The sequence below is a fragment of the Mus pahari genome, chromosome 1 (assembly GCF_900095145.1).
Source record: "Mus pahari chromosome 1, PAHARI_EIJ_v1.1, whole genome shotgun sequence".
Taxonomy (NCBI): domain Eukaryota; kingdom Metazoa; phylum Chordata; class Mammalia; order Rodentia; family Muridae; genus Mus; species Mus pahari.
Window position 1 is genome coordinate 27,224,131 of NC_034590.1, and position 13,035 is coordinate 27,237,165.

The 13,035-nt window shown below is 35.4% G+C and overlaps 1 protein-coding gene across 2 annotated transcripts in view; it reads left to right on the top strand.

Moving 5' to 3' along the window:
- Luzp2 (leucine zipper protein 2) overlaps positions 1-13,035 on the top strand; it is a 393,679-nt gene that overhangs the window by 171,977 nt on the left and 208,667 nt on the right. The gene's annotated exons all lie outside the window — the stretch shown is intronic.

Consider the following 13,035-nt stretch of genomic DNA (forward strand, 5'->3'; position numbering starts at 1 on the left):
ATCGGGTCCAGCTGCGGGTCCAGTCCGCTCTTTCCCCGGCAGTGCACCGGAGCTAAGATGGACCAAATTCTTTTATCACCTTCTTCTCCTTTGGGAAACACGTGTCTATGAGAGCCCTTTCTGTTGCCTATGTTATGGGTGTCGCTGGCTAGATCTAGACCCACTCAGTGTCTTCATAAGCCCTGTCATGGTCTTTAGTAGAATGGATTTCTGAATCATCATGAAGTCTGGAATAGAAAAGGATGAATACAAATGAAAAATGGCTATGTCATCACTCCAAAACTGCCTTTGGAGTGATCCTCTGTGTAGAATCAGAGATATCTCACAGGCCTTGGAGCTCATTTTACTTCAGACTTTACAGCATTTTCTCTATTTCTCTATCTCTCTCTCTCCTTTTCTCTCTGCCTTTATCACTTTCTGACTAAACATAATCTTCTGAGGAGCTGCTTCAAAAGTAATTCAGCATCAGAAACTGTCTAAATTGATAACATTCCTACCCACAACCAGGCAGAAGATTCATTTCACATAGCAGACAGAATGCGAAGCCACAGGTTCTTCTGCTTAATGGACAAGGTGTTTTAGAATAGATACACAGCATTAACAAAACAACTAAGATATCAATTTTGTGTCGAGAGGGTTTTATGTCTCTGTGATGAATGATCTGGTGATACCTAAGCAAGTCGTTCTGAAAATATTTACTAACTTTTGAAAATAGTTGATATACTCTCTCTCTCTGATGTGAAGTTTTTAATTGCAAGGAATTTAATGTTTGGTTTATCCATGAAGAACATTATGTTCCACAATCTACTCTCCTTCTCACACCACCTTTGAAAGAATTAATTATATTTTCTTACAATAATGTATTTTATTTACCATATTTTAAAAAAATACTGCATGAAGGCATACTTTAGCTATGGCCAAATATCAGTCATAGCTAAAAAAAAATAAACTGATTTTAAAAGAAAGAAGAAAATAAGAAGCATGAATGGGAAAAGAAGCAGCACAGGTTTGCTTAACAGACTTTCAAGAAGAAAAGAACTAGTAATATTTATAAAAGTATAGAGTGTGTTGGTAGGGCTGCTGCTATGGAGAGCAAGCCAGAATCCCAGATGTGTTCAAATATCCAGTGGCTTCTCATGATAGAGTTAGCTATCTAAGATCTGCATTGGTTAAGTTGCTGTGATGTGACCTTTGTTTTTTTCTGGAAAATGCCTTCTCTTCCCATTTTACTCTAGTAATGGTCCAGGGAATAGGAATCTTCCTCAACCTGTCTCTAAGAAAGTATCTGTAAACATTTCTGTACATCACTCACTCCAAATATCATTCTTTCTGAAGGGGGATCTATGGAACAAGCAAACAATAAATAAACAAATAGGTACACATACATGTACACTCACACCCACACACAGAATGCATGCATATGCACATACATATATGTACACACATATACAAGCATGCACATGTATGTATGTACACATGCAACATTCATGCACATACACATGCATTTATATGTATACATGCAAACACATATGACCACACACATGAATATGTCACACACATAAACAAATACAATCACAGCTAAAGACCTCAAGAGACTTTTTTCAGAACAGGTGTTCTTACTGGGAAATAAGTGAACTTATCTTCCAGCTATCCATGTCCTTCATTGATATATATATATATATATATATATATATATATATATATATATATATGCAACTGGAAGTTTTTCTTGGTATATTATATATTTTCATAAGTGTCTCAAAGAGAAAAAGCATCCCATTTAGTTTAACAAACATTGTCTGCTTGCAAAGTGTCATATTAAATAGAAGTATTCAAATAGTAAGCCTACATAGAAACAAATTTTCTCCTAAATTTCTCAGATCTTTCACACAGATGCAATGCCTTCCTCAATCGCTTTCACAGACAGGTGTTCCCCCTTCTTTTTCTTTTTCTTTAGATTTAATATTTCAAATATTACCTATTCCATGTAAAGATTAAATATATTTACAGATTTCAGCTTTAAACCAGCTGTTATTTAGCAGGAATGCTCTATAGGAACACTCTACCCAGCACAGTTTCATTAGAAGAAACATGACTCCTGTCTCACATATGCTTGGGAAACAGAATTATACTTACTAGTTACTGTTGTCTTCCTCTAATATGTTGTCTTCTCCATAATTTCACGGGAACTTCTGGCTATGATCGCGATAAATCCTAGTATCCCAATAGGAATGGCAAAAGCAGCTAAAACTACATGACTTGTCAATTTATGACACTATTCACAACTAGATTCTCTTCATAGTTAGTGTTTGCTCTGCTCTGAATTGCACTTCTGTTTACTGTATTTAGTAATTCTTTGCAGTTTTGAATAATTTGACTAAGGATCATACAGGGCTTATAAACATGTATTTTCCTAAAATTACACAAATGCAGGATTATATTTATATATATATATATTTATATAGATTAGATAGATAGATAGATAGATAGATAGATAGATAGATAGATAGATAGATAGATAGATAGATAGATAGAGGAGAGTCCGGGACTCTTATAAGGAAGGTAGCTAAATGTGAGCCTGAGAGCACGCCAGTAAACGATGTTTTTCATGGTCTATGCTGAAGTTGCTACCTCCATGTTCCTGCTTTGGTTTTCTTCTCTGATGGACTATAGCAGGGAATTGTAACCATGTAAGCCCTTTCCTTCCCCAGGTTGGTTTTCATTCCTTTTTTTATTTTTTTTTTCTCTCCTGGGACTCACTTTGTAGACCAGGCTGGTCTCGAACTCAGAAATCTGCCTGCCTCTGCCTCACGAGTGCTGGGATTAAAGACACGTGTCACCATGCCCAGCTTTCATTACTGTTTTATCACAGCAACAAGAACGCAAACTAAAACCAATTTCTTTATTATAGTGGTATTATAATTGTGGCAACTTTTAGCCAAAGAGATATACAATGAAACCTCATTTGAACTTGTAGTTATTATTTAAATGGCCTTAGTATTTATGATATATTCATGAAGCTATTTATATTTCTAAGAAACTTTATAGACATTTAATGATATATGTAAATTTTTCAATATATGCCTGACATATATACATAATATATTGGACATTGTGTTTTAAATATAAAACATCTAAATTAATGGCTACCATGCTGAATACATTTTAAATATAGCAGAAATGTTTCAAATTGAGTGAATAAAAGTTTGTATTTCTTTCATTGTTATCATTATTCTACTCTGAAAAAACACTATTTTTATATCTTATATATCTATTCAGAGCTTTGGATTTTATGAAGCGTAACACCAAAAATATGTGGTTTATCTTTGTGGGGTTTTTTTTCTTAAAAACAAAAACAAAACGCAATGTGAAAGAAATCAAACTTTGAGAAATTTATCCAAAATTTAAAATATTAAGAAAAAGTGAAAAGAAACAGAGATGATTAATAGAATATAAGAGCCTGCCTTGAGTAGCTACTGTTGTCCTGGAAACAAAGATACTTCAAAATGTTAAATTAAATCATGACTTTAGGAATAAAAAAAAAAAAATGGGTTTAGGAATTTATTATATAAGTGGCTGTGTAATCATTTTTTAAAATATAAAATCTAACAAATAATTATAAAATAGAGATCATATCATGTGTTTTCTCAGAAAACTGTTATATGCTAGCATATAACAGGTTATATGCTAGAGTATATGGAGATGATCACTCACATTTTAGGAGAATAAGGTGATGTTTCCATCTGGATTAAAAAAATAGGTTGTAGATAAGGGTGGATAACAAATGTCTGAATCAAAGAAAAGTATAAATGTTAATTCCTTGAGCTAGCCTGAAATTATTAGAAGTTTCACGCTGTGATGTCAAACTGAACAATCTGTATTTAATTAAGAAAACTATTCCAGACACAATTACAGTAAGGAGAACGCTTTGTTCTCAAGATCTTTAAGCAGTTCAGATTGAGACCATAAAAGATTTTTATTATCACAGAAAAGGAACAAGAGTAGGCAAATGTCATGACAGTGAGGTGAGTTGGCAAGGATTCTAAAAAGCATTAGAAGATGGGATATATCTATAACATCAGCTGGATGCTGGAGGGAAGGGTAAGGTAGACATTCCATTACTTGCTTCAGGTCTTGAATTGTGCACTACATAAATAACTATTCATTAACAGAGTACTATAATAAGTCCTTAAATGTAAGGTAGTCCTTAAATGCATCTTCTTTAATAATACTGTAAACAGATAATATACTTGTTGTAAAATAATTTTTATGATACATTACTAACAGTTCCATAATTCACACATGTACTTAGTAGGCCTTCTTGACTAGGATTAAATTAAGATTCTCAGGAAAAGGGGTAAATGTCTCACATGGAGAGGTTGCGAATCTAAAATTTTAGAAGCTCTAATTTAAGAGAATATTTTTTGCATATGACCATCAGCCTGTGAAAAATAACAGACATAAAATGATCCAAAAATCATGGTGGCTGTGTGCACCACACTTTCACAAGAGTATGGTGTGGCCAGTGAATGGGGTACCGTTTAAAATCTGCTGTTGCAGATGACACTGCAAAGACAAAGAACGAAAGAATTGTGAAGGAATAGCACCTACAGAATGGAAAAGAGTCAACAAACAAAGATACACTAAAACCCTTTAAGAGCTACAACAAAATGATCAAGAATTCAGGAACAAGTTTTTTTGTTTGTTTGTTTGTTTGTTTTGTTTTGGTTTGTTTTTTTTGCATACATACAAAAGAATGAAAGAAAGGAAAAAGAAGGCTTATCACAAACATCTATAAAAAATATTGGAAGTTCTACACAGCAATCTGAAAGAAGACGATTATACCAAAATTCTATTAAACACTTAAGAATAAATAGATTCTTGAGTTTAGTACTAAATTAAGGTAATAAAGAGAAATCACCATTACTTAGGCAATGTTTCATATATTACAAGTTTAAAATATTCTACAAATAAATGTTTTAATAAACACTCAACTATGAACAAAATCATATACAAACATTTTATTCACATTATTTTTAAATGGATGATTAAAAAGTAACCTTGGTAACCATACTAGAATATTTTCATATATTTCTCAGATAAATCTGAGTGGTAAAAAGCCATGATATCAGTGGTAAAGAGCCATGAATTTGTGATGATAATTTTAACTGAGAATAATTATTAAAGGCTGTAAGTACCTAGTAATTTGTGACCTACTTACCAACTAAAACTTTCAATTGGAGCTCATACAAGTAGTATGTGAGCATCAACTACAAATCTATAACACACAATGGACAGCTGCTAAAAAAGATTTAAAAGTTGTGGACACATCCTGGAGGAAAAATATGTAAATGCCATTTCTGCAACATGCTCAACTTATAAGTTACTTTGTTGTGTGCACTAAAGCGATAGTGAGATACTATTCAGAGCCACTGAACTTACTAAATTTAAAAAACAATCTTGAAAATGCCAGTAAAGACAAAAATATGAAGCAACAAAATGTCTTTACCTGTCTTACTCCATAACTTAACCTTTTCAATTTATTGGCCATGGTTACTAAACAAACGTGTGACTATGTGAATATTTTGTGGTGCAGGTGTTTTATTCATAGGCGTTTAGATATTTTCTGGTATGATTATATTCACATCTCAACAAGACAAGTTATATGAAATATCCATTATTCATAACAGTCAAAAGCACTATCCATAAACACACAAATACTAGATACATGCACATCTATCTATCCATATTAGAGAAGACAGCTTGCAATAGATTATTCTCTGTCACACTTTGTTGAAGCAAAAATTGGTGAACTATCGTAAAGAATGGGTGTCAGCAACCTGGTCATGTTTTGGGAGGGAAGTGAATGTAATGAATGAGTAAGGGTAAATTGGCACTTCTCCCATATTTTCTATTCCTTAAATTTCTGTTCTACACAGTTTTTAATTGGTTAATGAATATTTCACTAGACTGTGTTTATTTTTTGAGTGTATCCAGCCAGTACCACAGTATCATCCATGTTTACAAGTGGTCTGAGAAAATGATTCCTTCTGAAAATTTTAAAAATCTCTATAGTCAATAATGAGCCCCATGTGATACATCTTCTGTAAACGATCAGGAAGAATAATCATCCCCATGTGATATATCTTTTGTAAATGATCAGGAAGAACAGTTTCTCTCATTTTCTGTTTCAACATTGCTTTGGAAACTGTATCAAGTGCAGGGCAGGGTGGACAATCACTGGGTAAACAGTGATATACAACAAAGCCAATGAAGGGGTTGTATGGAGTCTAATAGCTCAAAAATAACAACAGCAACAACAAAATAAGGCTTCCTCCTCCAATTAACTGAAAATCAAGACAGCTTTTAATGTAAAATACAGTGACTAGAGTAAAGATCAATTTACAAAATTTATAGTTTCAAAAACAGGAGTGTCTAATAGGCAATTAAGTGGAAAAAGAATCACAACAACGATAAGTTCAACAAAAAAAGCAGTAATGGCATATAATAATTTCATTGTCGTGCTCAAACAAAAACATGAGCTAGAATAACATATGAGACTATGTGTAATTTCTATGTGGTTAGATGAACAGATGTTATCCATATCCTTAGTCCAACTTAGTGAGTGTACTTTCAATTAAACTCCCAATAGAGGTCTATAAAAACTTAACATTATAATTCTAAAATTCATTGAGAAGAATTAAAAACAAAACAATATTAATAAGACAAGAAGCAGAAGAATTTAAGGGGGCAACTTAGCAAGAATGATAATATAATGAACAGTTTTAATGCTTAAATCATTTTTCTTTGAAACAGACCTTTTTATACGTGAATCGGGATATACAAGAAATATATCTCCTTTCTTTACCTGTTAACTGATTGATGATTGCTTGATAGGTGAAGATTCTGTGATATATGAGTAGTAGAAATGTAGATAGGCAGATAGTTGTGGTACTAGGTGCCATAAAAAAAGGAAGCTATGTCCGGTTTTATGAGGAACTGCCAGACTGATTTCCAGAGTGGTTATACAAGCTTGCAATTCCACCAGCAATGGAGGAGTGTTCCTCTTTCTTCACATCCTCACCAGCATCTGCTGTCTCCTGAATTTTACCAGAAGATCCAGCAATATCTCTTCTAGGTATATACCCAGAAGATGTTCCAACTGGTAATAAGGACACATGCTCCACTATGTTCATAGCTGCCCTATTTATAATAGCCAGAAGCTGGAAAGAACCCAGATGTCCCTCAACAGAAGAATGGATACAGAAAGTGTGGTACATTTATACAATGGAGTACTACTCAGCTATTAAAAACAATGAATTTATGAAATTCTTAGGCAAATGGATGTATCTGGAGGATATCATTCTGAGTGAGGTAACCCAATCACAAAAGAACTCACTTGATAAGCACTCACTGATAAGTGGATATTAGCCCAGAAACCTAGAATATCCCAGATACAATTTCCAAAACACAAGAAAATCAAGAAGAAGGAAGACCAACACGTGGATAATTCATTCCTCCCTAAAATAGGGAATAAAATACCCATGAAAGAAGTGGCAGAGACAAAGTTTGGAGCTAAGATGAAAGGATGGACCATCCAGAAACTGCCCTACCCAGGGGTCCATCCCATAATCAGCCAACAAAAGCAGACACTATTGCATATACCAGCAAAGTCTTGCTGAAAGGACACTGATATATCTCTGTGAGGCTATGCCAATGCCTGACAAATATAGAAGTGGATGCCCACAGTCATCTATAGGATAGAACACAGAGACCCCAATGGAGGATCTAGAGAAATTACCCAAGGAACTGAAGGGGTCTGCAACCCTATAGGTGAAAGAACAATATGAACTAACCAGCACCCCCAGAGCTCATGTCTCTAGCCGCATATATAGCAGAAGATGGCCTAGTCAGTCATCGTTGGGAAGAGATGTCCTTTGGTCTTGCAAACTTTATATGCCCCATACAGGGCACCAGGGCCAAGAAGTGGGAGTGGTTGGGCAGGGGAGCAGGGTAGGGAGAGGGTATAGGGGACATTCGGGATAGCATTTGAAATGTAAATGAAGAAAATATCTAATAAAATAAGTTTAAAAAATTAAAAAAGAAAAGAAAGAAAGGAAGCTATAGAAGCTGTGAAGGAAGAGTAGTAATCAGCACTTGGCTGTGGTTTCTGTATCATTTCTTGCTTCCGCATTTCTGCCTTGAGTTCTTGCTCTAACTTCCCTGGATGATGACTTACAAACTATAAAAAGAATGAAACCCTTTCCTCTCCTAATGCTTTGGTCATGATCACCATCACAGAAATACTGTAGTGAGTAATATAGATTCCAGTCCTGTGACATTCACATGCATTTTTCAAAAGGGGAAGACAGTGTCCATTCTATGTCGAAGTATAAAATAAATACCTAATGCCTGGATAAACTAATGTTTCAGAGACTGAAAGTTTACTATCATATACTGAAATTATCTTAATAGTTTTAATGCACTGTCTTCATCTATTAGAATATTATTTGTCCAGAAATAGTCAAAGAAATATGTGTATAGCCATATACCTGGATTTCATTACTTCGTAAGAGAAAGAATTCTAAATGTGCAATGATAAGATCAAATGAAGTGCACACACAGCAGAATGGTTAATAGCGCCAATCAGCTGGTCAGACATCCAGGAGACATGCAGTCAATGGCAGAACATTGGTGAAGGATGAGCATTTTTACTTTATTATGTTTTTAAAGAAAAATGTTATTGGAAGATAAACATCATTTACAGTAAATGGAACATACTGTGCTCACTTCTGCCCATTTCTACTCTATAGGGTTACGACATTTAAACCTAGAAGGTGGTGATTAGTTGAATAACCTTCCTGGCTATATATCTCTAATTAATTGTATCCTGTCCATAATTACTGTTACATGTACTGAACAATAGATTGTTTAAAGTCTTGAGGTGAATTTTCTCATGAAGATTTGAAACACTTAATATAATAATGAATTTTAAAATGATTGCAAACTATATTAAAAATAGCAAAAGAAATAATACTCAAAATTTAATCTAATGAAAATAATAAGAAATAAGTAAAAGCAATATTGAATATCCACATTGTTATATAGAAGGAAGATGCAATAGACAATAAATTTTATGGAATTCACGATGAATATTTCTCTCTAAACTCATAGCCAGGTCAGCACTCTTGTTCTGAAGTCCGTATATTTTTGGAGAAGTGGCTGAGACAGTGAGCTCTGAGCTGACTGATAGACCACTTCCATAATAGCATCTTGTCCTTGAAAGTGATTTATTATCTTATTGACTTAGATATTTCAACTGTAAAATAGGGTTAGCAGCAAAGCCTACCTCCTGGAGTTCTTTTGAAAATAAAATGAGTTCTACCATCTCTCATGCAAAACCATGTCAATGTGTTTTATCGATCAATTTGATTTATAATATACTATATGACAATCTGAGACCATGTTTATTGTAGAAAAGAAACCACAGACATGAAATGATACTGTACATTTGGGTGAAACAGAGATGAACTGTTATTATTTTTTGTTATTTGATTTTGTCAGTCTGACCTATGAACCCTGGTGACACTCTGTAAGTGTATGATTATTGACTAATCATTTTTTGACCAGGCATGTGTCAGAGACATTGAGGAATAGTATGCTTCTTAGCCATGAACCACTCCAATTTCCTTTTGGCAAGAAGAAGCTGAATGGTAGTAAACACCTTCAGTTAGCAAATTAAAAAAAAAAAAAAAGACAAAAATTGTCACTGAAACCTACTCTAGATGAACTAAATTTACTAACCAGTGATAAACTCCACAATGAAAATTATTCTTCTGTAATTTGGCAGAACACCCATGAAATTCAATAAAACATTTTTCAGGAGTAAAGACATGACTCATTTTTAAAACCTCATATTATTTGAATTGGGGTCAAAGCTTTGTATAAACTACACAATTTAACACAAAAGTATCTTTGTTGTTTTTGTTGTTGTTGATACGGATAAACTGACATTGAGAAAATCAGTACGCTGGAGGGTTCCCCAACCTCCTGCCTCAGGAGGTTGCCTGTTTCCATTCTTTCTGCTGGCCCTCAGGGCTTCACCCACCCAATACTAGATCATGTTCCTGTCTCCCCCCATCCCCTTTACAGACCAGATCCCTCCCTGGCTCCCCTCATTTTGTTGCCTTTTTCTCCCCGTCCCCCCACAGACACAAATGGGACTGAGGCATCCTCACTTGGGCCCTTCAGTTTGTTGACTTTTTTTGAGTTCTGTGACTGTATCTTGGGTATTCTGTACATTTTTTGACTAATATCCACTTGTACATACCATGCATGTCCTTTGGGGTCTGGGTTACCTCACTTAGGAAAATATTTTTCTAGTTTTATGCATTTGCCTGTAAAACTCAAGATGTCTTCATTCTTAGTAGTATTCCATTGTGTAAATGACCTACATTTTCTGTATCCATTCTTCTGTCATGGTACATCTGGGTTGTTTCCAGCTTCTGGCTATCACAAGCAAGGCAGCTATGAACAACGTGGAACATGTGCTCCTTTGGCATGGTGGGGCATCTTTTAGGTATATGCCTAACAGTGGTATATCTGGGTCTTCAGGTAAATCTAGTAACAATATTCTGAGGAATCTCAAGATTGATTTCCAGAGTGGCTATACCAGTTTGCCATCCAACCAGCAATGGAGGAGTGTTCCCCTTTCTCCACATCCTTGCCAACATGTTTGTCACCTGAAGTTTCGATCTTAGCTATTCTGATTGGTGTAAGGTGAAATCTCAGGGTCATTTCTCTGATCACAAAGCACTTTGAACATTTCCTTAGGCGTTTCTCGGGCATTTGAGATTCCTCTGTTTTGAATTCTCCATTTAGTTCTGTACCCCATTTTTTAATTGGGTTGTTTGGTTTTTTTGGTGGTTAGTTTCTTGAGTTCTGTACATATTATGGATATGTCTTATTGGCTATGTCTTCACATTAAAGCCTTAAAGAATCTTTCTAGTTTCATGAGGTCCCATTTTTCAATTTCCAATTTAGAAAATTTCTGTATAAAAAATTTCCTCTTGTGTCAATGAGTTCAAAGCTCTTTCCCACTTTCTCTTGTATTATAGTATTCAGTCTATCTGGTTTTATGTTGAGGTTCTTGATCCACTTGGACTTGAGATTTGTGCAAGGTGACAAATATGGGTATATTTTCATTTTACTACATATTGGCAGCTAGTTAGACCAGTACCATTTGTGAAAGATGCTTTGTGTTCTCCATTGTATATGTTTGGCTTCATTGTCAGGTGAGATACTCTAAGGACTCAAAGAGGAAACTTGTAGAGCCCACCTCCAGCAGAAAGACAGGGCATCAAGTGAGGGATGGGGTTGCCATCTCACAGTCAAATCACTGACCCATAATTGTTCCTGTCTGAAAGAATTGTAGGGATGGAAATGAAGAGTAGCCTGAGGAAAAGAAGTTTCAGTGACAGACCCAAATTGGGATCCAGCTCAAAGGGAGGTTCCAAGAACTGACACTATTACTGAGGCTATGGAGTGCTCACAAAAAGGGACCCTTCATGACTGCCCTCTGAAAGAGCCAATAAGCAGCTGAAAGAGTCAGATGCATATATTTTCACCCAACCAATGAACAGAAGCTGCTGACCACTGTGGTCGAATTAGGGGAAAGCGGGAAGAAGCTGACGAGGAGGGTAGCCCCTGTAGGAGGGCCAGCAATCTCAACCTGAGATCTCTAAGACACTGGACCACCAACCAGGTAGCATACACCAGCTGATAGGAGGTCCCCAACACATATACAGCAGAGGACTGCTGGGTCTGGGTTTAGTCAGAGAAGATGCACCTAACACTCAAGAGACTGGAGGCTCAGAGAGTTTAGAGGTTTGGAGGGGTGGGGGTGGGGGTAGGGGTTGGGACATCCTTGTGGAGACAGGGGACGGGAGGAGGTATAGGATGTGGAACAGTCAGAGTGTAAACCATGAGGTGAATAAAATCTGGAGTTTTAAATAAATAAATAAATACATACATACATACATACACACATACATAAATAGATAAAAGATTTAAAAAGAAAAAGAAAGAAAGGTCAGTACTCATTTCTGCGAGTTTACAACTGAACACAACCACATTTCACTACACACTACTCTGCGACTTCTTGGTGAAAGGCTAGTTCCAAAAGTTGCTGAAATCTGAAACATGGCATCATTACTAACCTCCATATCTATTCAAAGGGCAAATAAAAGCAAAATAATTTACAAGAGCAAGTTTCATATTCATTTTATTTCTCCTGATGTATGAAAACCAGTCATAGGCTCCCTATTTATTTGCATCTAATGTAGTCAGGGACTCTAGCCTGGACCACTGCATGCTGGATTCCTTGTCTATATCTCATTCTTGAACAGCTTTACTCTCAAATATTAGGTCAGGGAAAACTTTTCAAATCATAAATTTGACCTTGTCCCCACCTAACTAGACATATTTAGTTAACCCTTTATTTTCCAAATGAGTACCCGATTCTTACTCCAAAAGCTGGTATCTTTCCCTCACTCTTCCCACATTTTCTTGCTAGCAACCAGATTTTCACTCTTTCATCTGGGCTTTACAGCTGACATTTATTCATTTAAATTACTTTTATTGGCACTGATAGATTTACAAGCACTTTCTCCCATTGTCTCACTAATTCATATTTACTACCATAATATATCTTTTGTGTTCTCTTAGGAATTCTTCCTTGGATTTTTTTGTTCTCTTACATGTTCCAATTAATCACTCTATTAGGAATAGGATTTGGCGGTAGGGGGAGAGATTGGTTGGCTTTGGTTGGTTTTCAATGGGAAAATACTGTTTTTTTCTTGCCACGCAAGCTCACAAATACACACAGACAAATTATACATATTTCATGATGAGCTTTGCCTGTATAGAAACTTCACCTTTTGTCCAAGGCTCACTGGAATTTCTGTGTTTATCTACTGACTTTCATAAAGATTTTCCTTTCCCTGCCATGCTTTTAAAATGCCATGGTGGTTCTTG